The following is a 27,574-nucleotide window of genomic DNA, read 5'->3' as shown; positions in this document are numbered from 1 at the left end:
ATTATTGCCTCTTGTTGTTTTTCGATATGCTTGTGTTTGTGAATTTACGCTGCAACTGAGGCGATGTGACTGTAACTGTCTCGATGAAAGAATTTTTATTTGTTCCTCATATAGCTGGTTCTTTAAACATTTTCCTTTTCCATACAATCCCCATGCCTCATGCATGCAATACACTTGACAGTGGAGGATGATCTCCTTCCCTGTTCTCCTGCCACGCATTCCCATGCCTCTTTTGTGAATCCGAAGTATAGCTTGTCGTGCGGTCGAGCCAGGAAACACTCGAGCGGTACACTGTGTAGGATGTTTCGGATAAGCTCTTTAGTTCAGTGGGTGTTGTCGCCTTTACGTGCTATTCAAGGTCACATCTCATCCTGATTGCATTCACAGCAACTGCAACAGAAAGTGCAAGCACTGCCGGAGAAGTGGTGTGGACACAACCCGTTAAATGATTGTTCCTCGACTTTAAATGGGTTCCAAATAAAGAATCGTGAAAATTGGAAAAGGTACGAATTAGAAATCGAACGTAGAGAATTTTAAACAGCAAAACCTTTTGTTTTGTTTTTACAATAACTTTGTTGAGAAAACATCATATGATATACGATTTCACAATAAGAAGATTCTGGCTCTTTCTGTCTTTCTCTCAGGGTCCTTGATTGATGACCCTGGCTGGAGAGATTTGGTTGTTGTGGTGCTTTGTAAGTATATCCGTGCTATTTTGAGTGTGCTGTGAGAGTGCAAAGTGTGTTTTGTGTTGTATGAGTGTACTTATTCGAGAAGCGGAAGGTTTTCTTAACATCCCTCTCACTGTCATCTTGTCTCACAATTAAAATGAAAATTCAATTCTTCCTTTAGACCATTCTGAATGAACATTCTCCACCAACAAAGTATACAAAAAAAAACAAACAAACATGTGCATGTATAAAATGATATTTTCAAAAACAGGCCATCTTTATGTTTATGCACACCTAGTTGGGATGTGGCTGAAATCAAGATATTAAGACTGAAAAAAGGAAGAAAAGGAAGAAAAGGAATGATGATGGGAAAGAGAAGGGAGGGCATGGGACTGGGGAGGGGGTAGGAAAGGAAGGGAAATATGTTTGAGAGGGGTTTATGAATAAGAGGAGAGTGTGGAGTATACTTAAGAATAGCAGAATTCGATTTTTATTTCTTAATAATTTCAACAAATAAAACCAATGCACATTTATGAGCAATTGTTTTGACTTTTAGCAATTAAATTTTCAGGATTACAAAAATTTTTCAATGTACAACATCTCTGGTATTATTACAGCAGCATTTCACCACCTGCCGGCTGGCAGGGTGGCCTTGAGGTACACACACTCACCTTTGAGCCGTCTACCCTGGGTTTGAATCTTGCAGGCATTGTTATTCATCAATGAATGTGCCTTCCCTCCTCTGCGCGTTAAGCTGGACGTCCAGTCTGCCAGTATTGGTTGGTGAATGTTAAAGATCCCACGGTATCCTTCGCAAAGAGAAGGTGAGTTACTGCCGGCACCATGAACAAATTCCAAATCCCTGCTGTAACCTACAGGGGGCACTGCATCAGCAGCACAGCCATGCTCTCAGCAATGATGCAACCAGCAGCCATAGGCTGCATGTGAAATCAGTACATGAACCACCACAAAAAACATACCAGCGTATGCTCTTCTCAACTTTCATCCCACACATCGACGTTTATCAACGTTTTCCGATTAAAAATTTATTCCTACCAAGCCTAAGTCTACTGTCGGAGTGATTCCAATCTTTCTCTCCATCTCGCCCTTTAAGGACGGATCACATATAAATTATTCATACTATTCTTGCAGTGATGTCTGTCTGACATTGCTTTCTCGATTTCAGCAATAACGTCGTGGTAGGGTCTTCAAAAATACCACCACATTTGCTTATTAATAGATGACTGCGAACACGGGTTTAGAATAGGATTTGGCTTTGACATTGGCACAGTATTTGATAAACAGTTCTTTAATAAAGTTCTGTGCAATTTATTTGATAATTTAAAGTCTAAAATCTGCAATGCTTCTCTCACAACAGTAACAAGAAAAAGAGCAATCTGATATTGCAGAACCACACCAGGACTACTTTTGAGTGGTGTATTTTTTTATAGCTTTTATGGTAAATCCAATATGGCTGCCAAACCATGTGACCAATGATGTCATATGTGTGACCCTTTTGTTCCTCATAGGTGGCCATATGTGTAAAGTTTCGCCTCGATCTATTCAGCCACTTCAGAGAAGAAGACTTTTGAAGGTTTAAAAAAAAAAATATATATATATATATATATATATATATATATATATATATATATATATATATATATATATATATATATAAATATATATATATATATATATATATCTTGTTGTAGATTTCCGCCCGCCGGCGTGCGAGCGACCTCGTTTAACCAATAGCGGCCGCTTCGCCCACTGAACGGACAATCCAGTCGCGGCTTTCCGGATCAACGCCGAAAACCAGCCACGGGTGTGTTTTTAAGCACACCACAGCCTCGTCAATATTCCACCCGCGCGTGACAGGGTCAATCGCCGAATTGTCGATATACCTAATTATTCGCGTGGGCAGACTACCGAGAGACTGTACCTCAACGGGACCGCTGGGACACGAGCCGCTTCAGCAGCTCGCTTCCTTTTGGGATAACCAAGCAGTGTATTATCGTGCAGTCCCGTTGGACCTGGTCACTTTACCCGCTATTTAAAACCAACTATATTCCGAAAGCAAGATGACAGCTCAATTAAGGGAAGAGGACGCAACGAACAGGTTTACATTCACACAAGGACATTTGTTGTAATAAAGTACATAAGCAGGCATGCACGTATGCAATTAAACAAGGCAAAAACACGTATGCAATTATACAAGGCCAACACGTATGACAGGAGAACTACAACCGTTCTACACAATCACTTAACAGTTTTTACTACTTAGTAGACACGGGCCCATGGACATACATACGCGCACACACACCCAAGAAATGGTGGCTGGGGCCTTTAATAAAGGGCTCCAGCTGAAGGAGGACAGGTGAGCTGAAACCCAGAGCCGATCTCAAACCTCTCCACCTCGTGTGGTCTTCAAGTTGTTCGGACCCGGGCTCCAGCGAAAGCGAGCTGGATCCAATCGCCGTGAGCCGCGATCCTTCCCGAGCTCCCGCGAATCCTCCCGCGCTTCTCAACACGTGCTGGTGAGACGAGGTGCCGATCCTTCGCGTCGATGCGTCGCTTCCCCGAGGAACCACCTCCAAAGATGAGGTCGATGAGTCGCACCAAGCCGGGAACCAAACGGAGAACAAAGAGCTCCACGAACCAAGAAGAAGAAGAAGCCACCATTTGCAGCTCGAGCCGAGCAACCGGCTCAACTTTCTTCCAAAACAAAGCACCTCTCCAAAAAGCCTACCGAGCCAAGCAGGACCCGAAGCTCTGCTGAACAACTCCACCAAGCAGAAACCGAAGTTCTACTGAACAACCAGCCAAGCAGAAACCGAAGCTCTACTGAACAACCCCCGAACACGAACCAACGAGAGGATCTCTTCCTTATCCTCTTAGCAGCTTGAGCCGAAGCTCTACTGAACCACCCGAACGAACCCGAACAAAGAAAAAAAGGATCTCCACTTTATCCTTCTCTGCCCCCCTCCCCCACGCCCGGCGTGACTCATGCCCTCGTTATCCATCACCCGCTCAATCACGGGTGGGAGGGAGTTGTTCACGTCATGAATCACGGGACGGAAGGGCTCTTCTTCCTCTTCGCAGAAGAGGGGGAGGGACGTCTCCATTGTTCGTTCCCTAACTATTAAATCGATCCGCAGCGCATCTAATCGATTTCTAAACATTTAAACAATGGAAGGTGAGCTATCTTGGGAACAAGCACTTATCGACAAAGCTGACTAAAGGAACCTGTATGTTGTGTGCAATCGAATTCCAAATTCGTAACAATATATATGGCTGCCGAATCATGTGAACGATGATATCATCAAAAAATTTGTGGACCATTTTATCCCAAGATGACTCAAAAATTTTCATCCTGATTGCATGTAGCATTCTACATATGCAATTATGATGTCATAACGAAGGCACCTATGACATTATAAAAATATCACACTCATTCTCCATGATGAGTGCTTGCCGTTTGCCAAGTTTCAGTTTTTTCCTTGATATGGTTTCAGAGATAAAGAGGTCCAAAGTTTTTCTGTTTTTCCAACATGGCTGCCACAGTACGTGACCTGTGACATCATAATTACCGTTGAAACATTCTACATAATTAGTTATAGCAATGGTTAAAATTTCGTCTCAATCCCACAAGCATTTGCGGAGTGAAACATAAAAGTTCTGTGCACACAAACAAACAAACAAACGGACCCAAATGCAATGCCCTCTCCTTCGCCGAGGGTAAAAATTGTTGATTTGGATATCTCATATTTTGGCATCATCTTTGATTTGTGATTGGCTGAAATAATTTTATGGTTCATCTTTGTTTATCTTCATTATTTATTTAATCATTACAACACAGGTTTTTTTTTTGATGAAACACAAAATGTTATTGATTTTCATTGTGAATAACATGACCATTTTGTTTTCACCTGCCATCTAGAATCTAAGTTTTGCCAAGAGGAATATAATTTAGTCTTAACTTGTATGAGGCTCGTACCCTGCCGTGTAATCTCAACAAATCCATTTTATCAAAGGTACTCAAAACGACAGCTAAAACTAAAAAATTCCAACATGGCAACGTGACCTGAAATCATGGAGCCATACCCTTTCAATGTCATTTCGTTCGTCAGAGATTTCATAATTATTTGCTGTTCCACTGTGTTTTTGTTCTCTCACTGGCTGCCATCTTGGTTTTCACGGCATCTATCTCTATAAAACGCAATGTGTGTTTGTGTATTTGTCTGTCTCCCTTCAGAGGGAGGATTTAAGCAGGGTTTTAAGGGCCAATCTTTTAACACGACTCTGTGTTCACCATGGTCTATTTTTTAGGATTAAAACAAAACTCTAAAAACATTTTTTCATAAAAGAGTAATTACGTCTCTTCTATTGGAATTGTAGACGGTGACTTGCTACTGGGCCTCAAAGGCGGTGTACAGAAGCGTTTTAAAAATAACAATAACTACAAGGCGCAGGGAGGTGAAATTCGCTGCACATGATGCATCATGTGTGCGGAGTAAAACGAGTGTTCGTTTACGGACATAGAATGTCTAATAAATAAAGAAGATGTAAGCACACCTGACACTAGGCCAAGGCTTCAGACTTTGGCATGCTCACGAGGCTGCACTGTCGAAACGAAACGTCCCAGAAGATAAACAAAATATGATCACATTTGTGCATGTAGTTTTTTGAAATAACGTTTTTTTCTTGTTAAGAATTGAAACATCATATCTTACAGTCTCTTCGAATATTTGGAATAAAATAATTCCAACCCTTCATTTTTGACGGGCCTTAGACTAGTGTAATAATAATACACGTTCCCTTTTAAGGATCTTTAACGCAGGAGGAGGCCATCAGGCCCATCAAAGTCTGCACTATTATTACCAACCTATTGTTGTTTGTCTGTGCTCTATCCTTTTTAAAATGTTGAGCATCAAGCAAGGAAGCAGCACATACCATTTTTAAAGTCTATGGTATGACTCGGACCAGAGTTGAAACCACCAACCACCCAGACTCAGAGCAGACACTCTAACTATTACATCACTGAGTCTGGTGTTATTCTCACCATTACACCACCTATCTATGGGGATTGTGCAAGTACCAAAGACTTTAAAAATGGGATGTGCTGTTTCTTTGTTTGACGTTCAGCATTTAAAAAGGATCAAAGCACGGCCAATTCCCATAGGATGGCATCCATGGGGAGAAGGAAATCCCTCATTAGGAAATGCCTGCTGAATGCGGTGAAAAAGGCGGCACCATTGTTGTGATGTTGCTGGTACCCAGAGTGCCCCGGGAAGTGACGACACTTCCCCCAAGCTCAGTGACTGTGTTTGTCTCCTCCAACAGTCCTGTGTTATCTTGTGTATTTGTCTCATCTGTATGTCCACATGCATGAGATGTGTGTATGGCAGCTGCACTACACGCCTTAGATCCTGTTAAAAATATATAAATAAAACCAAACGATATTTGATTTGGATTCCCTACAGATTGTCTGTCATTTTCAAGGAGAATCAAAGCTATCATCTGAAGTGCAATAAATATTATTTGAAGTGCAAATTAATGCTGGAAGTGTGCGGCTATGGGGAGGAGTGAAGTGTTTGGAGGGTGTCGGGGAGGGGAAATATATACCTAACACAACCCTCATTAGGAGGATCTTCTGCCACTCTGTGATCTACTTTTCACTCCATCAAAGCGGTAACTAGTGTCACAATGACACAACAAACAGACAATGCCACTTGGTAGATAATGGTCCAACTTAGTTTTTAAACACAAGATAGTTATAAAATCCCAGGCCGGTGTGAAAATAAAGCAGTCATTGCCCAGGGTTCCACAGTGTGAAAAAATAATTAATTCAGCTTTTGAAACCGGAGTACATCAAGCTGTTAGGAAACGATGCCATGTGATTAAAAATATAAACATGTGGAACTTGTCACTTTATCTAAACACTGTCACCAATTAGACTGAGACTTTGTTCATAAAAGGCAGTGTGTTGTGTTACAAAGTACTGTGTGCCATCCGTTGGATGAAGGTTAAGTTGGATGTCCCCTCTCCTGGTATTCCTCCCCCTGTGTCTTTTACAAAGAGTGAGCGAGAGAAAATTGCAACTGGATGCTGAACTGGAACAACGAATATTATGTGAGCAGAAAATCAAGCACCCTGCACCTTCAGTCGAGCACCCTGTAATGGAGTAGTGATCTGTTCGGGATCAATTCGAGTGTTGAAGCATTTCTTGACGAGTCATGAATGACCCAACACTCTGCCAAGATTATGTACCTCCTCCAGACTATGCGTGCTTGTGTGAGTGTGTGTCTGAGTGTATATGAGTGTATGTGTGTACTTTTGTGTGGGTATATGTGTGTACACGTAGAGATGCGTGTGTGTGTGTGTGTGTGTGTGTGTGTGTGTGTGTGTGTGTGTGTGTGTGTGTGTGTGTGTGTGTGTGTGTGTGTGTGTGTGTGTGTGTGTGTGTGTGTGTTTCCATGTGTATTTTGTGTATTTTGCTGCTCAGTGGTGCAGGTTGTAAGGTAAGATTGGGTGGTTGATTGGTTGCTTCAGTATATATTTTTGATGCTATGATTTCTGGGAGTGGAAGCTGTTGTTTTGTAGTTTGTGTTCTCGCTGACTGGGGGTGTGGGTACGTATGCATCCAAGTGTACTTGCTGCATGTGGAGGCATATATGTCCCTCCTGGCCCACCTTGGCTGACCGTATCGAGGTTGAAAGGCAGAAACGGGATGATGATGAGGACTTCGACTGAAGACCCAGTCAGTGAGGCACACTTGGTGGTCCAGGTGTGTTTTGAAATTTCTACATTTTGGTGTGTGTGTGTGTGTGTGTGTGTGTGTGTGTGTGTGTGTGTGTGTGTGTGTGTGTGTGTGTGTGTGTGTGTGTGTGTGTGTGTGTGTGTGTGTGTGTGTGTGTGTGTGTGTGTGTGTGTGTGTGTGTGTTCCCTCCCACCCCCTTCCCCACAATCTAGCAAGGATGTTAAATCAGTGAATTAATGTGTTACATTATGCATAAAAATGATTCACTCTTCGTGTCATTGGTGTTATTAAATTCCTTGGTGCATTTGTAAATGGCCAGAAAAGAAGTCATTTTTAATAATAATTCCTAATTAAAAATATGCTAATGAAACATTCCAAAGTCTGATTTTTTTTCTGCTTGAATTAATCAATTGTAATATTTAAATTTCCTTTGATGTGTAGTTTATGGGTGTTAATGCATTGGGAAGTTCAGGGCAATTGGTTTATGAACACTACACTGTAAAATTGTCCATCTAATGAGAAGCATAAATCTTCTTATCCCATTTAAAATCCTTTTATGTTCTGCTTTTCTTCTCAATGCCCTCTGTCTGAACGGACAGAGGAAAGCGGCCGCTGCACGTTCCGTTTTACTGTTGGAGGTAAGTCAGCAGTCTGCATCTGCACAGGTTATAATCAAAGTAAAGAAACTGCAATTATTTCAAAGGTCTATGAGACAAAACGAAACCTTGTGCACTTTTGTTTATATGAGCTGTAAATTACCATTCAGGCAACTCAACTACAGTAAATATTGCTTTTTGTTTGGTATTTCTTTTGTAAACTGCACTGATTGGGTATGATGATGCTATCTTATTTGAATTAAAAGGAGATTTCTCGATCAGTGGTTCCCAACCTGTGGTCCACAGATACATGGAGATCTGTGAAAACTCGGTGTGGTTCTATTGGGATGTAGGGTGATTGGTGGAGGGCGAGTGGGATAGGGGAGTAATCCGAACCTAAATCTATGCGACTTTATTGTTCCATTCAAAGTGCAACTTCCAGGTGAAGTAAAACTTGGCAGTCAGGAACATATACAAAACCTCAAGAGTCCAACTTTTCCTGTTCCTGTCTCCAAGGGACCTTCATGTGAAGCAGCAGTGTCACTATGATTGTCATACATGGTGGTCTGCGACTTTTATTTGGGGAAGGTGGTGGGAGGCAAGATGAGGGTGGTTCATAAGGGTTCCGCACACACAAAAAGGTTGGGAACTATTGATTTCCAAATTTTACAGTTCATTAGTGGACTCCAAAATATCTATTTTTAATTCAACCCCACCCAATTGATAATGATTCTGCAATTCAAGAAAATGGCACAACTTTGTGATATTATTTAATGCACCAATGTGATGTAGTGCACTTTTGGGGTGTGTTTTTGTGGGATAAGTTTGAAAAGTAGATAAAAAGTAATAATTCCCCTTCTTCTCCTCCCCCTTTTCCTCAATGAAATGCAAGCATGGCATTCCATATCAACTGATTAAGCAATACCATTTGGGAAGGAGGGTCAGTGAAGGGTGTCACAAAAGCTATAACGTGCTACAAGTCACTCACATTCTTTCAATGGAACCGGTTACTTTGGAAAAGCAGAAATCCAGAAATGAACCCATGAAAGAAAATTGTCTGACTGCAAATTGCCAAAGCTGTGGATTGTGTGTGGTTCAATTTTAAAGTAGAGAGGTTGAATGTAGGAGAGTTCTTTTAAAGTTGGTAGGTGATGGAGGTTATTTTTTTAAAGATTCATATCCTGTAAATTGCAATATTTTGTTAAACTCGTGGACTCATTGGTCCATTGGACCAAATTTTCATTGGTCTTCACGGTCTTGCAGCATATCTGCCTGCTGTACTGCTTGAGCATTATAGTGCATGGCACAATGTCGGACTATCTGGGCTCTGAATTTTTTGCTACATTTTTGGCACAAACGTTATTTTTAATCATCATCCCCTAAGGTATCAAAAAAGGGTTAGTGCCATTGTTTTTATATCACTCCTAAGGTGGCCATCTTGGATTTCAAGACGGCCACGATTTTACGTTTTTAGTCATATTTTTTTCAGCCAGAATCCATAAATGATAATTTTTTCAGCAATTTGTACATTTTTGGTCAAAGTAATCTTGTTGGATCGTAATTAATATAACATTTCAAAATGTCGGATTTAATACAACTTAACAACCATAAACAACATGTTTTTATGTTTCATGGCTTACTACTTCCAGATATTAAAACATGCCGGTTATGTTAGGTGTAAATTATTTATACAAACATTGAATGAACTCCAAAAGGGACAAACTTATTTTATATGGAGCAATAGAAACATTTTCGAACAGAGTTATCTCAAAACACTGATTTCTACTGACAAAGTTTTAATGAGCGTATCGACATGATATATAACTGTGGAAAGTCTTACACTCTACTGATGTGAAATTGGTTTGCAAAACTCTTATTTTCTTAAAACAGACAATAATAATGCAAGTTACACTACAGGCCAATTAAAATCGATGACAGTCCTTTTGAATTAATTCATCTTCATCTGAATTGGCCATTTCTTGATTTCTGTGTAAGCTTGCACAGTATCTCACAGTCCTCTGCACCCTCACCGTTACACATCTCTGTACATGCTGGATTGTTCAGCTTGCATGTACATCGTGTGCCACATTTGCTGACCCCACAGCCACATTTGACAAGCTCAACAACAGAAGATGGTGCAGCAAGTAACTCGGAGAGCACAGGAACAAATTTACCATCTGATTATTGTGTCCAGCCAAACTGGTATGGATCTGGGTCCCTTGGATGAAGCACTAGGTCCTGGTTCCAGATGAAAGCTTGCATGTGAGCTTGAAGGATATGCTGGCTCCATGCACCTGATGTTGGCAGAATGGCAGTTTTATGTTGGCACCACGCAACATGCACCTGATGATTGCTTGATTGCTTCCTGAAGCAATCCCATTTGAGATTTATGACTATTTTGCACACCGCTCCTTCCCAATTCCACATCCAGGCGATGCACCATATCATCGCTGGGTGCCGAAAGGAGTACTCAGTTGTTATTCCATTTGTTTTCTTGCTTTCTTGTTGGGTGGTCGCTAGACAACCGTTATTCTCAGGTTTTCCATCTATGTATGTAATGGACAGCTTTGGAGGCCAGAGGAGTCAACCGATTTTGATGAAACTTGACTGGTAGGTTCATACCCGGATCTAGTTGTATGACTTTGAGCACCGTTGCTATGGACGCCACTGTTGCCTACCAACAGGACTTTGAAATTTTTGAAAAAATCCGAATTTTTTTTTTTTTTTCGAAAATCAAAAATCGGCTTCCCCGCTGTTATGCGTTGACTATAATCAACCTCTTTGTCAAAAATTTTCAGTCCGATCCGTCAAAAACTATGACTAGTATGCAATTATATAGCGACCACCCATGTCGCCTACCGGCTTGTTTGTTTGTTTGTTTGTTTGTTTGTCCAGGCAATATCTCAGCCATCCTTTGAGCTAAGAGGCTGAAATTTGGGGATAAAAGTGAAGATGTGCTTTCACAAAAATAATATTGTTTATTTTTTGATAAATCAATTAATTACTTAATTATTATCGATTTATTAATAACATATTTATTTTGTTTATCATCTGGGCAACATCTCAGGCACCTTTTGAGCTCGGAAGCTGATATTTGGACATAACAGTGAACAAGTAATTTAACTATAATGGCTATTTTTCATTTATTGATGAATCAATTAATCGATTAATTGTTCATTTTTTGATGTATTACTTAATTTTCAAAAAGTTACAGATTCAGATGAAATAGTGGTGGTTTTGGGATGTTATTGGCTAATTGATGAAGATATTAATTATTTTCCGATTAATTTTTTTATTTTTATTTTTTTAGCGATTCTTTTGTGTTGTTGTTTGCCAAGAATGCATTTGAATCTTTGATAGGTGAAGCATCAACAACGCAAATACAAAAGTTGATGTCTCTGAAGTTTGGCCATGATGCATCATGGCCTTCACAAAATTATGTCACATGTAGTTGTCAAATATCAATCGACCACCTTCATATCTTCTACATCTTACCTTTATGATCCTTGTGACGAGATCACCAAATTGGCTGCAAGTTTTCAGTCTTGCTGATGACATAACCTCATGAACAACTGACATGCCATCAATTACAAGGTTGGTGTTGTCAATGTTGCTAGTCACTAAATCTCTGTCCGTTTGATCTAAATTTGGAATGGTAGTTCTTCCAAAACATGTAGGACTAACATTTACTTGCACAAGAAATGAGAGATCCATAAGAATTCATAAGGTTGGGGTTGACTGTTATGAATTCATGATTTGAAACCACTTCTAGATCTATCTGACGATTTGACTTTGGTGTTATGAGCATTCAGACAAAGAGTGAATTTGTTGCTTTCAGTTCCATGCTACCTTTGGCATATTTCAGCTTGATAGACTTGCAGGCATTACCCCAGTTGGGTAACTTTTCTTTCTTCATTGGATCCCATAAATTTGTAGGCCCGCAGATTCGCTGCTGAATGTAGGATTGAAGTGCATGTTGTCCACGTTTTTCCATGTTCGGGATGTCTCTTTCAATATTCTCAGGCATCATCTGCTTTGTCATGATGTTGTGAAACCTGGGCGATGTGCCAGCAAATGGGTTGCAAGGTTCCAATACTGCCAGTAGCTCGTTAACACATTTTCCTCGAGGAATGAATTTGGCTGTTGTCAAGTGGTGATGACGAGCACTGACTGCTGTTGTCATGCCAATCATGTCTTCAGTCTCTATAGTGAGTCCTTCCAGTTCTGGAGCACATGGACATAATTTCAGGAGGGTGGTTGGCCTATGAGTTAGACGTGCATGTTTTTTGGTAATTCTTTTCATCTTGAGCTATGTGGAAATGAGGTTTCAACAATTTGTAGCATTTAGGATGCCATGAAGCCTTTCATTCCTTCAAAACTGCAACAAGTGTATCACAGAGTCTTTTGCTCGCAGGTGCAAAGTTTAAATTTCCATATTCAGCTCTTTTTATGTACAGCATGCAGTTCAAAAATGTTTCATATGATGCACTACTAAAGTTTTCATGGCTTGAGTCAATTAGTATGCCAGGTGTTGGCTTAATGGCAAGAGTGGTGGACTTGGGATCCAAGGGTCCTGAGTTCAAATCCTGCTCGGCTGTTGAATTAATACCATGTGGGGTTGACTCTGCCTGTCATCCTTCTGTGATTGGCAAAATGAGTGCCAGCTTGCTGGTATACTGTGTCAGAGTGGTGACCCGTCCAGTATTGTGACCAGGAGACTGTTTGGCAGCACCAATGCTCCACACAGAGTATGGTCCCAATCGATGGATGGATGGGTCAACTCGTGATTCTTTGGTTCCTTGTTGACACTACAAACACATTTCATAACTTGTGCATTTTTTTAGTTGGGGACTTTTCTTCTGCAGATGCCATTGTGTCATAACATTGAAGATTCCATGACCGGAAAGAATAAAGACGATGTTAGGACATCACTTCTTACATAATGCACAACAACACAACATTGCACCAATATAATCTGAAAATATATAGTTAATATTAGTATATTATCCACATATAAAAGTAGTTAATATTTTCATTGTGTTAAAAATACTCAAGCACAAATATAATGAAAAAAAATCATCGTTTTCTGTAGTCTGGCTGCAAAGATATGACAAACAAACTCAAATGAGCTAAGATCCTCGTCCTCTTAATGATGACGTCATAGTGATGTATCAGGTTTGCGATAAATTATCTGTGCTAATGCCCGGCTTGATTCCCGCAAACAAAATTCAAACAGCTTGCCTAGTTTCGGAGATAATTTTTTCGGAGATTCCCATTCGTGGAGATATTTTGATGTCATAACTTTTTCTCCAGGAGGAATTTTCAAAATCGGAGATGGTTACTGTCTGCGCAGGGTATTTTTACATATATATGCCAAGTTTCAGGAAGTTTCGATGAAAACTGGAGGCTGTGAAACAAAAAAGTCCACAAGAAGAAGATGAAGAACAACAACGTGAGTAAGACTTAGAGATCCTCCACGAGGATCTAAAAACATAAAATTAGGTTTGCCATTTTGAAATCCAAAATGGCCACCTCTTGAGTAATAGAAATAAAATGGCACCAACCCGACTGTGATCGCTTCGGCTTAGGGTATAGAGTGGAAAATAAACACAAGACCAAAAAATGTAGCAAAAAATTCAGAAACATACAAGGACATGCACTATCAGTTTGTCTTTTCATCAAGCCCAGATGAGGTTGGGCCAAGGTGGGGATGATACGCTAGTTATTATTATTGCCCAATTATTCCACTAAAATGATAATATTATTGTTGTTAATACTATTAGTATCAATTCATATATACATTGTTACAATGTTATCATTATTTATTTATGTATTTTGTAATTTGAATGCCATGCCACAGGTCAGGTATGGGAGCATGCACCAGAGCAGCGCGTCGCTGCGTCCAGTTTCCGCTGGTACTCCAGGGGCCTCTGTCTGGCCATCCCCCAGGCAGATGCCTGGCTCATCCCAATCTACTTGAGATGCTGATCAACCTGCTGCGACCATGAGGCACATGGTCGGCCCATTGGCCTCCTCCACTCACGAGACTCCCTCGTTGAGAGAATCTGGTGAGCAGGATCAGCGTCAGGAAAACGAGCCACATGCCCGTACAGCCGCAGCTGACGCTCATGGACTATGCAGGTAACAAATCTCATTTGAGTCTCTCTCAGCAACCGCTCGTTGGACACAAAGTCTGACCAGCGATAGCCAAGGATTCTCCGAAGAGACCTGGTTCAAAGGAATCAAGTCTCCGTCTCAGATCTTTGGTCATAGTCCCAGTCTCACATCCATAGGGCAAGAGTGGAAGCACCAAGGACCTGAAGACTCGGACTTCCGTCCTCCTGCACAGGTACCGGCAGCGCCACACCCCATTATCCAGTGAATCCATGACTCCCCAGGTTCGACCCAAACGTCTATTGACCTCTTACTCACAGCCAGCAGAGACATGAATATCACTGCCGAGGTAAGTGAATCTCTCCAGCACCTCGACATCCTCACCACAAACAGGCACAGACAGGACAGCAGCATCCAAGATGTCATTGAAAGCCTGGATCTTAGTTTTGACCCAGGAAACCCATAATCCCAGTGGCTCCAACTCCTTATTCAGCACCTCGAGGGCCCCCAAAAAGATATCTAAAGTCTCCGCAAAGATGACTACATCATCTGCGAAATCAAGGTCAGAGATCTTGACATTCCCAAGTGATGCACAACAGCTTGATCTCTTCGACATCCTCCCTAGAATCCAGTCCATACAAGTGCTGAAAAGTGTAGGGGCCAGTACACACCCCTGAGGAACTCCATTAACAACTGGAAATAAGTCAGAGATGGTACCACCACATCTCACAGCACTCTCAGTACCAGAGTAGAGTTCAGACATCAGATCGATCAGTTTTGGTGGCACCCCACGAAGACCAAGAATCCTCCAGAGGGCTACCTATTCACTGAATCGAATGCTTTACAGAGATCAACATAGGCTGCAAGCAGCCCATGCCGAAACTCTCATCTGCATTTGGTGAGGACCTGAAGAGCAAGGATACGTTCAATCGTTGACCTCTTTGGTGTAAAGCCTGACTGCTCTGGACGCTGGTGCTCAAGCAGATGGTGGCGAACCCTATCAAGAATTATCCCAGCAAAGACCGTGCGCGGCACTGAGAGCAGCGTCACCCCTCGGTAGTTGTTGCACTCTTGTCGATCACCCTTCCCTTTCCAGAGAGGGACAACAAGGCCCCTCTTCCAGTCAATTGGGATGATGCCTGTGTTCCAGGCAGAGCACAGAACTGCATGCAATGACATGAGTGCAGCATTTCCACCAGCCTTGAGAAGTTCAGCATGGATGCCACAGATCCCTGGAGCTTTACCCCATTTCAACCGGTTCACCGCAGCCTGTGTTTCCACAAGCGAAGGTGGACCACAGTTGATTGGAGGATCAGCAACAGGGATTTTAACACCCCTGACGTTCAACTCGACAGCTGGTGGATCAGCCTGGTACAACCGCTCAAAGTAACTGGCCCAGTGGGCCTTCACTTCGGACTCCTCTGTCAAGAGCCTACCGCCCTCTGCTCTAACTGCAGTACACCGAGGGAAGGGTTTGGATGAACGCAATGCGCAAAGTCCCCTGTACGCAGGACGAGAATTACTTTACCACAGGTGATGCTCTACCCCCTCACAGATTCCTCGCACATCGGCCTCCTTGTCCACCCTTAGTGCACGTACAGTTTTACGCCACAGAAGAACCCATTTAGCTACCCTATACACCTTAACAAGGCGTGTGTTTAAAACATGCAAATTTTTCCGGATTATTTATAGTTAATTAGCCTAATCAACTCAGGAGATCATGATAATCATTTCCGTGTTTCATTTTCCACATCAGAAAGCTCCAATAGAACTCCATGAAAACATGTCACACACACACACACACACACACACACACACACACACACACACACACACACACACACACACCTTTTTTGTGTACATTGTCAAGGCTCATCTGAGAGCGAACACATAATGCACAGCAAGGGGGGCATCAGACAAGAGGGATGGGAGGGGGAAGGACAAAACAGTGGGGAACAGAGACATTAGGAGGTCTGTGGAAGGGAGAGGGATGGGACGGTGTACATGGAGTATACAAGATGGACACCACAGGGACTTTCAGGAAAGAAAACAGGGAATTTGAAGGGGGTGGATTTGGGGTGGATTAACAGGGGTAGAAAAGATCATGGTTTTGGATGAGGGAAGATATGAGGTGGTGGTGAACGACTATTTTGAAGGCCTCGAGGGAAGAATGTTATTGAAGAGAGTAAGGGAGTTTTTCCAAAGGTGGGGAAAAAAGAGGAATGAAAGAGTGAAGGTGAGCAGTGATTCATGATTTTGGTAATTTTACCAGAAGGGGGTTGTTGACGGACCTCGGGCGCCCTGCGGAAATATGGTGGGGGGGGGACATATTGCAGATAAAGCAGAGGGGGAGAGCGAGACCACCCTTATTATTGTTGTTTTGTAAAACGAATGGCATTAAGCACAACACATCTGCCCCCAACAATCCTGCCAGTAATGGTCAAGCCAAACATGCTGTTCAGATCAAGAATGGTCTAAGCCTTGCCAAGGAAGGCTCCATTCAATCTCGTCTCGCTCGTGTGTTGCTCAGCTACCGCACCAGACCACATCAAACCACCGGTCAATCACCTGCCAAGCTTCTGGTGGGTCATGAATTAACAACACGGTTATCATTCGTGTACCCGGACGTAACGGTCCAGGTCAAGAATAACAAGTATCAACAGAAACGTAATCACGACCAAACGTCTGTATACCGCAACTTCCAGATCAATGATCCTGTACACAACTTTTGAATTCCGGATGTGGAACCAAGTGATTATCTGGCATTGTTATTGATAACATTGGTGAAATGATGTTTCTTGTGAAGTTGTGTGATGGTAGATACACGCAGAAACATGTTGACCAACTCAGGTAACGTCATGGGGAGCCAAACATTGAACCGGCTCAAGTGCCTTTGTCACCCACTCCTGTGTAATCACCACCTGCATTTGAACCTGCGCTGTTTCTTCATGAAAGCTTTTCACCCAATAATGTACCTGAACTCCTTCCTGACCCTGTACCCCTTATTGAGAGGCCCACAGCAGTTGCAAGCAAGGACTAGCCCTTAGAAAATCAACTTGTGTCTGTAAGCCTCCTGAGCGTCTTGGTTTGTTAAAAAAGGGTGGGCGGGATGATGAGAAGTATCAGTAGTTTATGCTAATGCATGCAGAGATGGGTGCACTGGGGCGTGGTTTAGGGAGTCATGTGACCCACCCTTGTTCCAATGCTTCGCTGTGCTGTGTTGTGCCCATGTCCGGATTAAACCTGTTGCTCCCACTTCAGAGTCTTCGCCCCTGTCTATTGAGTACATTACAGACATTAATACCATTTAGACCCATTTGCAACCTTTAGACAGATTAGACCCTTGACCATTTAGAGTTTTAGAAAACTTGGACCTTTCTACATCTATATATTACTAAAACTCTCATCTTGTATATATGTATGTATGTATAAAATAGCCTGGTGTTGGCTTAGTGGTTAGGGTGGCGGCTTGGGATCCCAGTGTCCTGAGTTCAAGCCCCGTTGGCTGCTGAATTAACACCAGGGGGTTGACTCAGCCTGTCATCCTTCCGAGGTCGGCGAAATGAGTGCCAGTGTACTGGTCCCGGTGTATGCCCCGGTTAGAATAGGTGAACCATATCCCTGTGTGTCGTAAGAGGCGACCAGGGTTGGCGTCAGGAAGGGCATCCGGCCATAAAACATTGCCTCACAAAAAGCCAAACCCCTGCACAGCAGGGAAAAATGGCTGTAAAAACGGTCACTTTATTTATTTTATAAATAATAGTTTTGAAATCGATAGTTTTGAAATGTTCTTCAGTAGGTCTTGTACTTCAGATTCAGTTTTTGGATCCTTGTAAAATGTAAGTAATTCAGCATACCCCATACCCCCTCCCACCATCCTCACCTTCAGTAGCATGTCTAATTATAACGCTTATCGCTAGCAAACTGGCTGGCTCCATTGTAGCTTTTGGTGGGTTTGCGTAGTCCCTTAGCGGCTTTAGTGATGCAGTGCATATGATGCAGTAAATAAAAGCACACATTGTTATTTATACAGTCGATAGTACTTAAGTGTATATTATCAATCCAATGTGGGAGGTGGACACAGTTATGTGGTGGTTAAAACTGTGAGTTGAACATGAACAGGGGAACACAAAGGATGTGACAACTGAACAGTAGTAGGACTAGAAGTAGACAGACTTGAAAATGGTTTTCTGTTGTCCAACCGTATGTAATGTTCCACCATGAACCACACCCACATCGGTGTGACTGGCATGTCGCCGTGTGCCCACCTCTCCCAGGTTGATTGACAGGTGTTGTCCCACCCACTCCTCTTGGGCTCTTGGCCGTTTATTGCCCTAAGCATAGGTAAGCAGCTATGCCTACTTTCTGGAATACTTTCAAGATATGAAAATGTTGAGTAGTCTTGGACCTTCCCAATGAAACATTCAGTAAATTCTTCTTTCATGTAAGTATTGAGCTTCAACCAAATTTGAGTTTGGCTGTCTGAAAAGAAGAAGAAAAATTGGAAACGGGCTGTTTTGGATGTCAGTTTTGCAGCTCAGCGACGCTGTCTATGAGCTTCATGAATCTTGTTGGATGTGATTCTTCTGCAGATGACTGTTTGGTACTTTACAGGTTTACTGGGGGGGGGGGGGCTACCCGGCGCAGCCCACCTGTGTGAGCTTTTCCCAGCGGGGGTTTCGGGACGTGACAGATGTTGAAAAGTAATGGAGTTATTGGCCTCATGGTGGTTGCCTTTTGCCTGCAGGCTGGCGGCAGTATTGCATGATTCTCACATCCCAATATACACTTTATAACGGCCTTTGGTGGCTTCAAAACGACCTTCAAGGCCAACCTGTAGTAAATTGAAACCTTGGTCAGATTCTGAACTTCCTGGAACCGAAATTTGGGGCCTCTCGGTGCTACGGTTCTCTGTGAAAGAGTAACATACAAGCACTTGAAATTATTTTGTAACATAAGTCTGTATCTTGGTAGATTTTTTTTTTCAAGGACTTGTGTTTGCATTCAACATACGGCATACCCATGGCATCCCTCCATCGGACATCTGCCGACTTCCTGATTTAGATGCCATGAGCAGAATTATAAGACTGTTAATTATGCCGATGAAGTTTGGTGACGATGCTTGAAGCAGTGAGAGAGGAGATAGGAAACCAAAACAGACAGACACTGTCCTTTTACTTGTACGGATTATTATTTAACGTTTATGAAACATTATTTTCTTGACAAATCAACCCTATTTATGTGTAGTGGTTTAAAGTATTTTCCCTTTTTTCCCCATGGTGTACATCCTGAGCTAACACTTCGTAGCACCCAATTCCAAATCGTGAGATGTCCCCAATTGTTTCACTTACTTATTTTGGCCATCATATTCTATTTGTGTGAAAAAGTAATTTGGTTCCACCTTTTTGTGTTCTTATTGTGTTCACAACTCCCTTCAACTCCTGTTCTTTTTTTTACAAACTCAGCTTTTAAATCACGTGCGAACGGCTCAAAATGAAAAACTCGGAGAACCATTTATTTAACAGAGATTGAGGCTTATGGAAGAGCTGATTATTGTGTGGAACAGGAAATCCTTGTTGTGCTAAGAAAGATATGCCCTGGATCAAGATGTATAGATTCTGGGTGTAGGTTTACTCCAAAAGTTTGCTCTAAAAATAGCACTGTGGATAGTGATTTATTAAGATGTCATTTAAAGTGGCACCAGTATTGGAAATAAGCCGAATGAAATAGAGAAGTACCACGACCAACGCACGTACGAGTCTTGTTAATGGTGTCTATCGAACCAGCGTCTTTGGCTGTTGTACGTTGGAGAGTTTCACTGAAGTAATGAAAATAGACTTTCTTCATTGTTCAACATGTTGATGAAAAGAATTGGCAAACAGGAGTTGGATTGAAAACATTTCACAAAACAAAGGAAAATGCTGAAGTACACGTGGAATTTGCGGAATTCAAGGGAATTTCATTTGCGAGAGAAAAAAATTCTCAATTGTAACAAAAATGGAGCCTTGTCTCGAAAGGGAGCAATCGATATGATGTACAGAAAGGAGTAAGTGAACATTGTTGATAAGACTGGCCGAGCGATTGGCTGAAAGGCTCTTATGCCAGTATGAACTTGATTTCATGTCTTCTATATTCTGTTAAGAGCAGAGTCCTATCTTCTTTCAGCCATTGAAGTGATAAAATCAATTTGTGCTTTGTTTCAAGTAAACATTTTTTTTTCTCCTACAGCCCAGACTCACATGATGAAAATGGAAGCTTTATATTCTGAGATGGGGAGCAATGGAACCGACAGCTAATAAGAAGCTGTAACCAGAATGTCAAGAGAGAGAGAGGTGAGGATAATTGTTGAGGTTTTTATTATTTTTTTTCTTCCTCTTTTTCTTCGTTTGCTCAGGATCTAAAGGGCTGAAGGAAAAAGCACAACTGTACAGGAATGAAAGGGAATGAGAAAATGTCTCCCCGTTTGGTGATTAGAGAAAGAAATAGAAATCGAGTTGACCAGCTATTCATGACAAGAAACTAGAGGACGTTCAGTTCAGTCCAAGCTTTGAAAGGTTGGACAGAGAGATATTGTTAAAGGAGTGGGATGAACAAATTATCATATGGGAGAGAGTAAAATAATGAGGCCCACTAACTTTTTGGAATTACAAATATGGCTTGAGACCCATCTTTGTTCAGGAGTGTGAGGTAGCCCTCAAGAACACGAACCGATGGTGGACAACCATATTCCATGGAGCCTTGTACAAATGATGAGTTGAACGATTAGCCTGGCAGATTACATCCATATGACATATACGTAGCTATGGAGGCCAAATAGAAAATCTGATCTACCTGATTAAGAGTGACGCCAAGAGATTGCGGAATTTGCAAAGATGAAATGTAGAACAACCCGGAAGGATTTGCGAGTTCAATTTTTGTTTATCCTGGAAGACAGAGTAAGGTTACAGAAGTTTGGGTTAATTGTGTATCATATTGTGAGTGCTTTGTCAATTTTTGATTCTCTTTAAAATGGCTGACTGTGATACAGCTGGAGGCCTGTTTACTTCAACGATGAATGTTTGGAAAAGTGGGGCTCATCAGCAAATCAATAACAGAAGATTGGCCAGGTAGGTTGATAAGTTTTTGATAGAGGTAAAAAGATCACAGTAGTTTTCAGAACGTATCCTTCAGTTGCCTCTGAGAGGTGTAATGATGTAGTGAATTCCATGGAGAACAACTGCCACCTCAACAGAGAAAATTTACTGACGCAGTAATTAGTGCAGCATGGACCCTGTAAAAAAATAAAAAAAAATAAAAATCCTTTTGAGGACCTTCAGGACCACTTATGTGGGTCCTTAGAAGGACTTCAAATGCAAAATACAGGAAAGGAAACGTCTTTCTATAAGGCAGTCTGTTAAACTTCTCTACAGGAAATATGCAACTGGAGCTACATTTGAAAAACGATGACAATTTCTCCCACTGTTTGCTGGTAACAAACTAATGCCATTAGTTTGTGACTTTGGAAAGCAGAAGTGAATGCAAATTGCTTTGGGAAAGAGTGGGGATGTACATTCATTTGACAGCCTGGAGGGAAGAGTAGGAATGGACAGCAGAAGGAAGGCGATTCCACGAATGGCAGAGAAACGTGCAAGATGAATGGCTTTGAGCATCCAGCTTAGAGTTAAGGAAGCAGACTAGCAGCAGGTGAGTTGATAAATACGTACGAGGTTGTGCAGTGGCAGGAAGGAGATGTTGACCTGATAAACTCTGCCTGCTGGGATTATGCCCCCATTAATGTGATCAACCCTTGTTTTTGATAGTTGTGCTGAACTCGCTGCTTTCATGACCTTTGGTAAAACTCCATTGAATCGCTGGTCTGTACCAGCGTGCGTGGCATGGACCGTGCATGCTCCTCGCATGAAGATATGCATTCTTCATCGCATTCCGATATTGTGAACAAAGACTTGCAGATTGAAATGAATATACAATCAAACATGAGCAGATGTATGATTTACTCTACCAGCATTTGGTTGAAAAAAATATACAACTACTCAAAATGGCAATTAGTAATTTGTTTGAGCTCGAGGGACCTGAAGCCAAAAGACTTCTGTGACAACTTATATCTCTTTAATGAGACCTGCATATCCAACCTGCATGCAGATCACCTTGATATCAGAAGAAAAGCTTATTGTTCAGGTAAACTTGATGTAATCTTCCTCCTTATTGGAATTGCACGACTGGACAACTCCTAATAATATTGTGTTCAGACTTTGGCAAACACTCAGGTACAACCAACCCGGAAAAGTCTGTGTTCACAGCAAGGTGCAGGATCAACGCATCGGTCGCCGAGTGACCTTCAACAAGCACTTTTGAAGGTCCCTGTTGAAAGTCACCGAGCGATCTCGGTCAGCCTTATTGTGAGACCGAGTTTTCCTGGTTGGCGCTGCCGGTGGCTCTGTCACATAATCTGAGCATGATGCGTCTTAAATCCCCAACTCCACTCGTTTCTTCTCTGATGAATATCTTTTTTGTTTTTGTGATACGATGTAGCATCCATGTTTTTACAACCCTCTCTGGAGCTTTGCATCAGACCTGCCCGAGGCATTTATTTCAATATCTCAGAGAGGAAGGTTTGGGCTGGGAAGTCGAGGGAGAAAGGGGGAGCTGTTATTCCAGGATGCATCTATACATTACAGACTTCAAGCCACTGAGCACGGAATGCTTTTTTTTTTGAGGGAACGCCTGTGAACACAACCATTCCTCTTATAAATGAAAAATAAAATAAAATAAAAACTTCAGGTCCTGTCTTTCAAGCTTAGCAACACTATGCGTAACCAAGCATCAAAACCTGTCATGCCTAAGCCCCTGCTGAGTTAAGAGGGGAGAGTGGGGTTAAGCTTGGAAGATAGTTTAATGCTCGTGCAGGTTATCTTACAAAAAGCAGCTGGCCCTTCCTGTTTGATGTAGAGTTTGTTCAAACAAAGTTGTATACTGCTTTCTCAGAAAACAATCCTTGCATCCGCAAGAAAGATTGTCTGTAGTGGTGGAAATGTCTGGAATTGTTCACCCGAAACACTTCATCCTCTTGAATGGAATGGTGCAAATCAAAGGAGAGTGTGCTGTATTATCCACAGAAAACCATCCATTCCACCCCCCTCCCCCCAAACAGCGAGTATTGCTTCTCTCTCCCCGGTCCTGGTTAAACAGAAACAGATCTGTACATCCTTTGTAAGCTTGTAATTACCTCTGCCCAGCAAAGCCACACACATTATTCGAAAGTCACATAGTTAGAGGTTTGCACATGCATTTGTGCATATCGCTAAGGTACACAAAAGCATACAAACCAATGCGGACACAACCTTCACATTGCTCACAAGATAAAATGTTTTAATTTCTCGAGGTATTGTAGAAAGTGGGAGGGTCTTTCGTTTAATTTTGACGCCAACGTGGTAGCCTATTGTGAGACCTTCACGATGTTTGCTCACCAATTGTATGAATAAGAACATTTTCTCGGAAGAATTCCAAGTGGATAAGGAAACTAGGTTGCACTCGTTGATCCAAGCATGATTTTTTTTTCTTTTCATTGTGAATTTTAATTGGAGCGATAGACAATTTATGGAGGAGCATGCCAATGCACCGTGCGGGACAAGGACGTCAGTGTGGATTTGAGATCAATTTCAAGGATACCTGGAAACAATGGACAAGTTGATGTAACGTACAGGATTTTTACCTGACACCACCAGCATTACAAGCAATAGGTTCGATTGGGAATGCTAAACAGGCCAACCCACAGGGATATGTGAACAGTCTGTCCACCATCGAGACCATGACCTGCTTACGCCGGACATTTGCGAGTCGTGGAGCTCATGGCCTGTCGCTTGCTTTTCGGAGAGCGCAGTCCCCAAAGCCTTGCATGCTCTCTAAAAGGTCGTCGTTTTGAACTCGTAGCATTAACCACGTGGGCCAGTTTCTTCCTGACAAATTAGTGCCTCTGGGATATTATAGCATGGCATTTCCTCTGGATCATTATGCATGGAACTCGGGCTGGGAAAATATGAATAAATTCCAGCTCACCAATTAAGTGCCACAGGCAAACACACAACCAGAGAAGTCAACAAAAATAACAAGTACAGATGCAACTGTTTAACAAAATAGCAGTTTGTATTTTTGGAAGTTAAAGCTTTCTGCTTCTGTAAGAAAACTCTGCAATGGCGAAAGTGAGGATTTAAAATGAAATATATAATTTAATATTTCACCCTCTCTAACCTGCGCTGTTGTGATGCAAGTCAGAAGCAGTGCTGTGCATGCTAATAGCAATGCTTAAGAATTCCAGGAACAAAAACAACAAGGAAATACATGCTCAAGCTACATTCCACATCCACCTGAGGGACTCTCATGACCTCTCGATGAACTAAACCTACAGATGGAATATATGATGTTAACATAAGCACACCCCGGTGTGCACCAATGGCTTGAATATAATATTGTTGCGCTTTGCAGAAAGCATTATGGTGTTGACAGCAACTATGTGTTATTTAATAGGCTCTTGTAACCCCATCGCCTCCACACACTCATATTCTCTTTACACATTTGATAATAAAGTGTTGAGTGACCATACTCTTCCATTCGCGTAAGGTGAGGCAATATGTCTCTGTTGGGATAGGTGTCCCCTTTCCAATATTTCCATACTTTTTGGTCCTTTTATTCAGTAGACTGAAATTGTCCATTATTCATAAACTGCCCACTTTACCTTCAATCAGTGAGTATTCAGAGGAAGATCATACAGCACATATATCCAGGACCAAGGAGATGATATGTGTGAGGGGTAAGGGGTATCTTGCACCTCACTTTGGGACATTGTAACAAAGATCATGAAGTTAGTGTTGACCAATATGTTGGCACTTAAGTTAATTTGCAATACAAAGGCAAAGATATCTGCTGGAGGGATGCCCCACTGTGCCATGTTCCAATGTTCCTGTGAAAATATATACTTCTGCTTTGGTCCTTTTGTTCAGTATGCAGAACATTTTTTATTTGAAATTGCCCATGACACCTTCGGCTTGAAGGTATTCTGAGAAGGATACTTGACATGCAGCTCGGGCCGATGAGGGTTAAAGTGTGAAGGTCGTGGGGGGCGTGGGGGCATCTTTTGCCCCACTTTGGGACATTTTGACAAGATGATGTTATAAGTGCCATTGGGTTGTCACCTAATCGAGTAATATGAGTTCCCTTGCGAGGAACTTCAATGCAGAAGGTGGCCATTAAGGCCAACAAGCCTGCAAGATGGTTGCCAACTTACGGGTGTTGCCAACCTATGGTTTTTTGTCCATATTCTATCCTTTATAAATGCTGAATGGATCCTAGGATCTTGAGTTCAAATCCCGCTCAGCTGTTGAATTACTACAAGGTGGGGTTGATGCTGCCTGTCATCCTTCCCAGGTCAGAAAAATGAGTACCAGCTTGCTGGTATCCTGCGCCGGAGTGGCGACCGATCCAGGATTGTGCCCAATAGCTCAGGAGACTGCTTAAGCAGCACCAACGCTCTGCACAGAGTATGGTCTCAATGGATGGATGGGTAAATGCTGAATGTCAAGTAAGGAAACAGCGCGTACCATTCTTAAAGTCTTTGGAATTTTCTCAGCCGGGATTCCAAACTGCCGCCCTCACAGAATCAGAGCGAACACTCCAACCATTTTGCTGTTCCAACCAACAGAATCTGCTCAAATATCATTGACAACTCAATGGCAAAAGATTGGCTCAACATGAACTAGAAGGGATGTCCCACCATGTGTTGTGTCCCATTGCTTCCCAGTTTCCACTACATATGATGGAGTAATATGGACCAAGGTCTCGTATACGCGTAGAGTAAGGTGGGTCAAGGGACCCCCTTCCCTCCTTATTTCACCCTGAATAACCTCCTCAGTCTTATGACCATGAATGGTCATACCAGATGGCTGTCTGGCTGATGGTATAGCGGAGAATTTCCAATGAGACAGGAAAGAGCAATCAGAGATTGCAGACCCATGCCAGAACTATTTTTGTGTGGTGTATTTTGTGTGGCAAATAAATGGAAGGATGTACTTAATGAAAGGTCGTTGATTGCCAATGAAAGGTCTAAATGGTCTAGTTGTAAATGTGCAAAAAGGTCTGAAAAGTTGTAAAGGTCTAAATGGTTAAAATGGTATTAAGTGTCTAAAAGGTCTTAAAAGGTCGAAGGGGTCTAAATTGTGTAATTTGAGGTCTAAAGGGTTGGAATTATCTGAAAGGGGGAGGGGGGACTAAAGGGTCTTAAAACATCTAAAATGGGTCTAAAGGTCAAAGGGGTCTACAATGTATTAAAAGGTCTGAAAGGTGTGAAGTTCTAAAGAGTAGAAAGGAGTCTCATGTGTCTAAAGGAATGTATGGGTATTATGGTCTTTGTGGGACTCAGGGTCTTAAAGGGTCTTAGGGCTCTAAAGGGTCTGATATAATTAATACACATTCATGTTCTATGTGAACAAACAAACAGACCCAAATGCAATACCCTCTCCTCTGGAGAGGGTAACTTGAACGGCACTTGGTGGAGCACATACCTCTGCCAGGCTGAACAGTTTATGTTTTGTATCCCACTGAAAGGATGGGTCTGGATCTGAGCCTGAACCAAAATCAAATCAATTCTTCCATTATCACGCACTAAAACTGTCCACCAAGGTTCGTCCAAATCCGTCAATAACTTTTTGAGATATTCTGCTCACCAACGGACAGATGGCGAAACAAAGGGACAAACAGGGGTGAAAACATAACCCATGTCCACCTCAGGTGGTGGAGGTAAAACTGTTCAGCAATACTGAGCCAAAAGACCGCGGAGGATATATAATGTATATAAACAGGAAATGGGGTAGAGATCTTACACGTATATCGGTGTTAAGAGTAATAACCATTACACCGACATGCATATCGTGACGTTTATGGATCCTTGTATCATGAAGATCATTTGGTTTCATTCATCGTTTTGCTTTCCTGGACAGGATGCAGGCCGAATCAGGTTGTTCTGCGGACTTTTCTCCACGGCTGTTCACGCAAGGACTGCAGGTACAAAATGATTGCCTTCTCTTCCTTTTACGTCAAATTGTTCCTGTTCTTCATGTAAATGGTAATTCATGTAAAACTTCATGTAAAACTTCAGAAAGTGCTGAACAGGAAAAGTGCTTGGATATCAATTCATTGAATCCAATACTGACACCACCTTCCATTGACATCACCTTCCCTTGATCAATTGACCGTTGAAAGCTCATGTCTGCACAGCTAATGTCTGTGTGACCACATCAGCTGTTATGGTATTTGTTCAAACGGCTCAAACAAATCTGGGGCCTCTCTCACCTCTTTTTATTTTTATTTTTGTAATATCTCTCACGATTTTATTTTGTAATATCGCTTTATTTAATCACTTCCAGCTTGCAAGCCGCTTCACTTCC

General features: G+C 42.0%; 2 long non-coding RNA genes across 2 annotated transcripts in view; both read left to right on the top strand.

Moving 5' to 3' along the window:
• The window catches only part of LOC147012696 (uncharacterized), a 33,751-nt gene extending 26,007 nt beyond the window's left edge, over positions 1 to 7,744 (top strand). Inside the window, exons 3-5 of the long non-coding RNA XR_015051034.1 lie at positions 388 to 503; positions 645 to 695; positions 6,751 to 7,744. This is a non-coding gene — a long non-coding RNA (uncharacterized LOC147012696). The remainder of the gene's footprint in view (positions 1 to 387; positions 504 to 644; positions 696 to 6,750) is intronic.
• Positions 7,745 to 18,131: 10,387 nt separating this feature from the next.
• On the top strand, positions 18,132 to 27,192 carry LOC147012695 (uncharacterized). The gene is made up of 3 exons (XR_015051149.1): positions 18,132 to 18,485; positions 20,370 to 20,473; positions 27,128 to 27,192. It is a non-coding gene; the product is annotated as an uncharacterized LOC147012695 (long non-coding RNA).
• Positions 27,193 to 27,574: the final 382 nt, after the last annotated feature.

The sequence above is a fragment of the Eptatretus burgeri genome, chromosome 14 (genome assembly GCF_056783735.1).
Source record: "Eptatretus burgeri isolate ZD-2024b chromosome 14, Ebu_testis_v1, whole genome shotgun sequence".
Lineage (NCBI taxonomy): Eukaryota > Metazoa > Chordata > Myxini > Myxiniformes > Myxinidae > Eptatretus > Eptatretus burgeri.
This window is presented reverse-complemented; position numbering and strand designations above follow the sequence as displayed.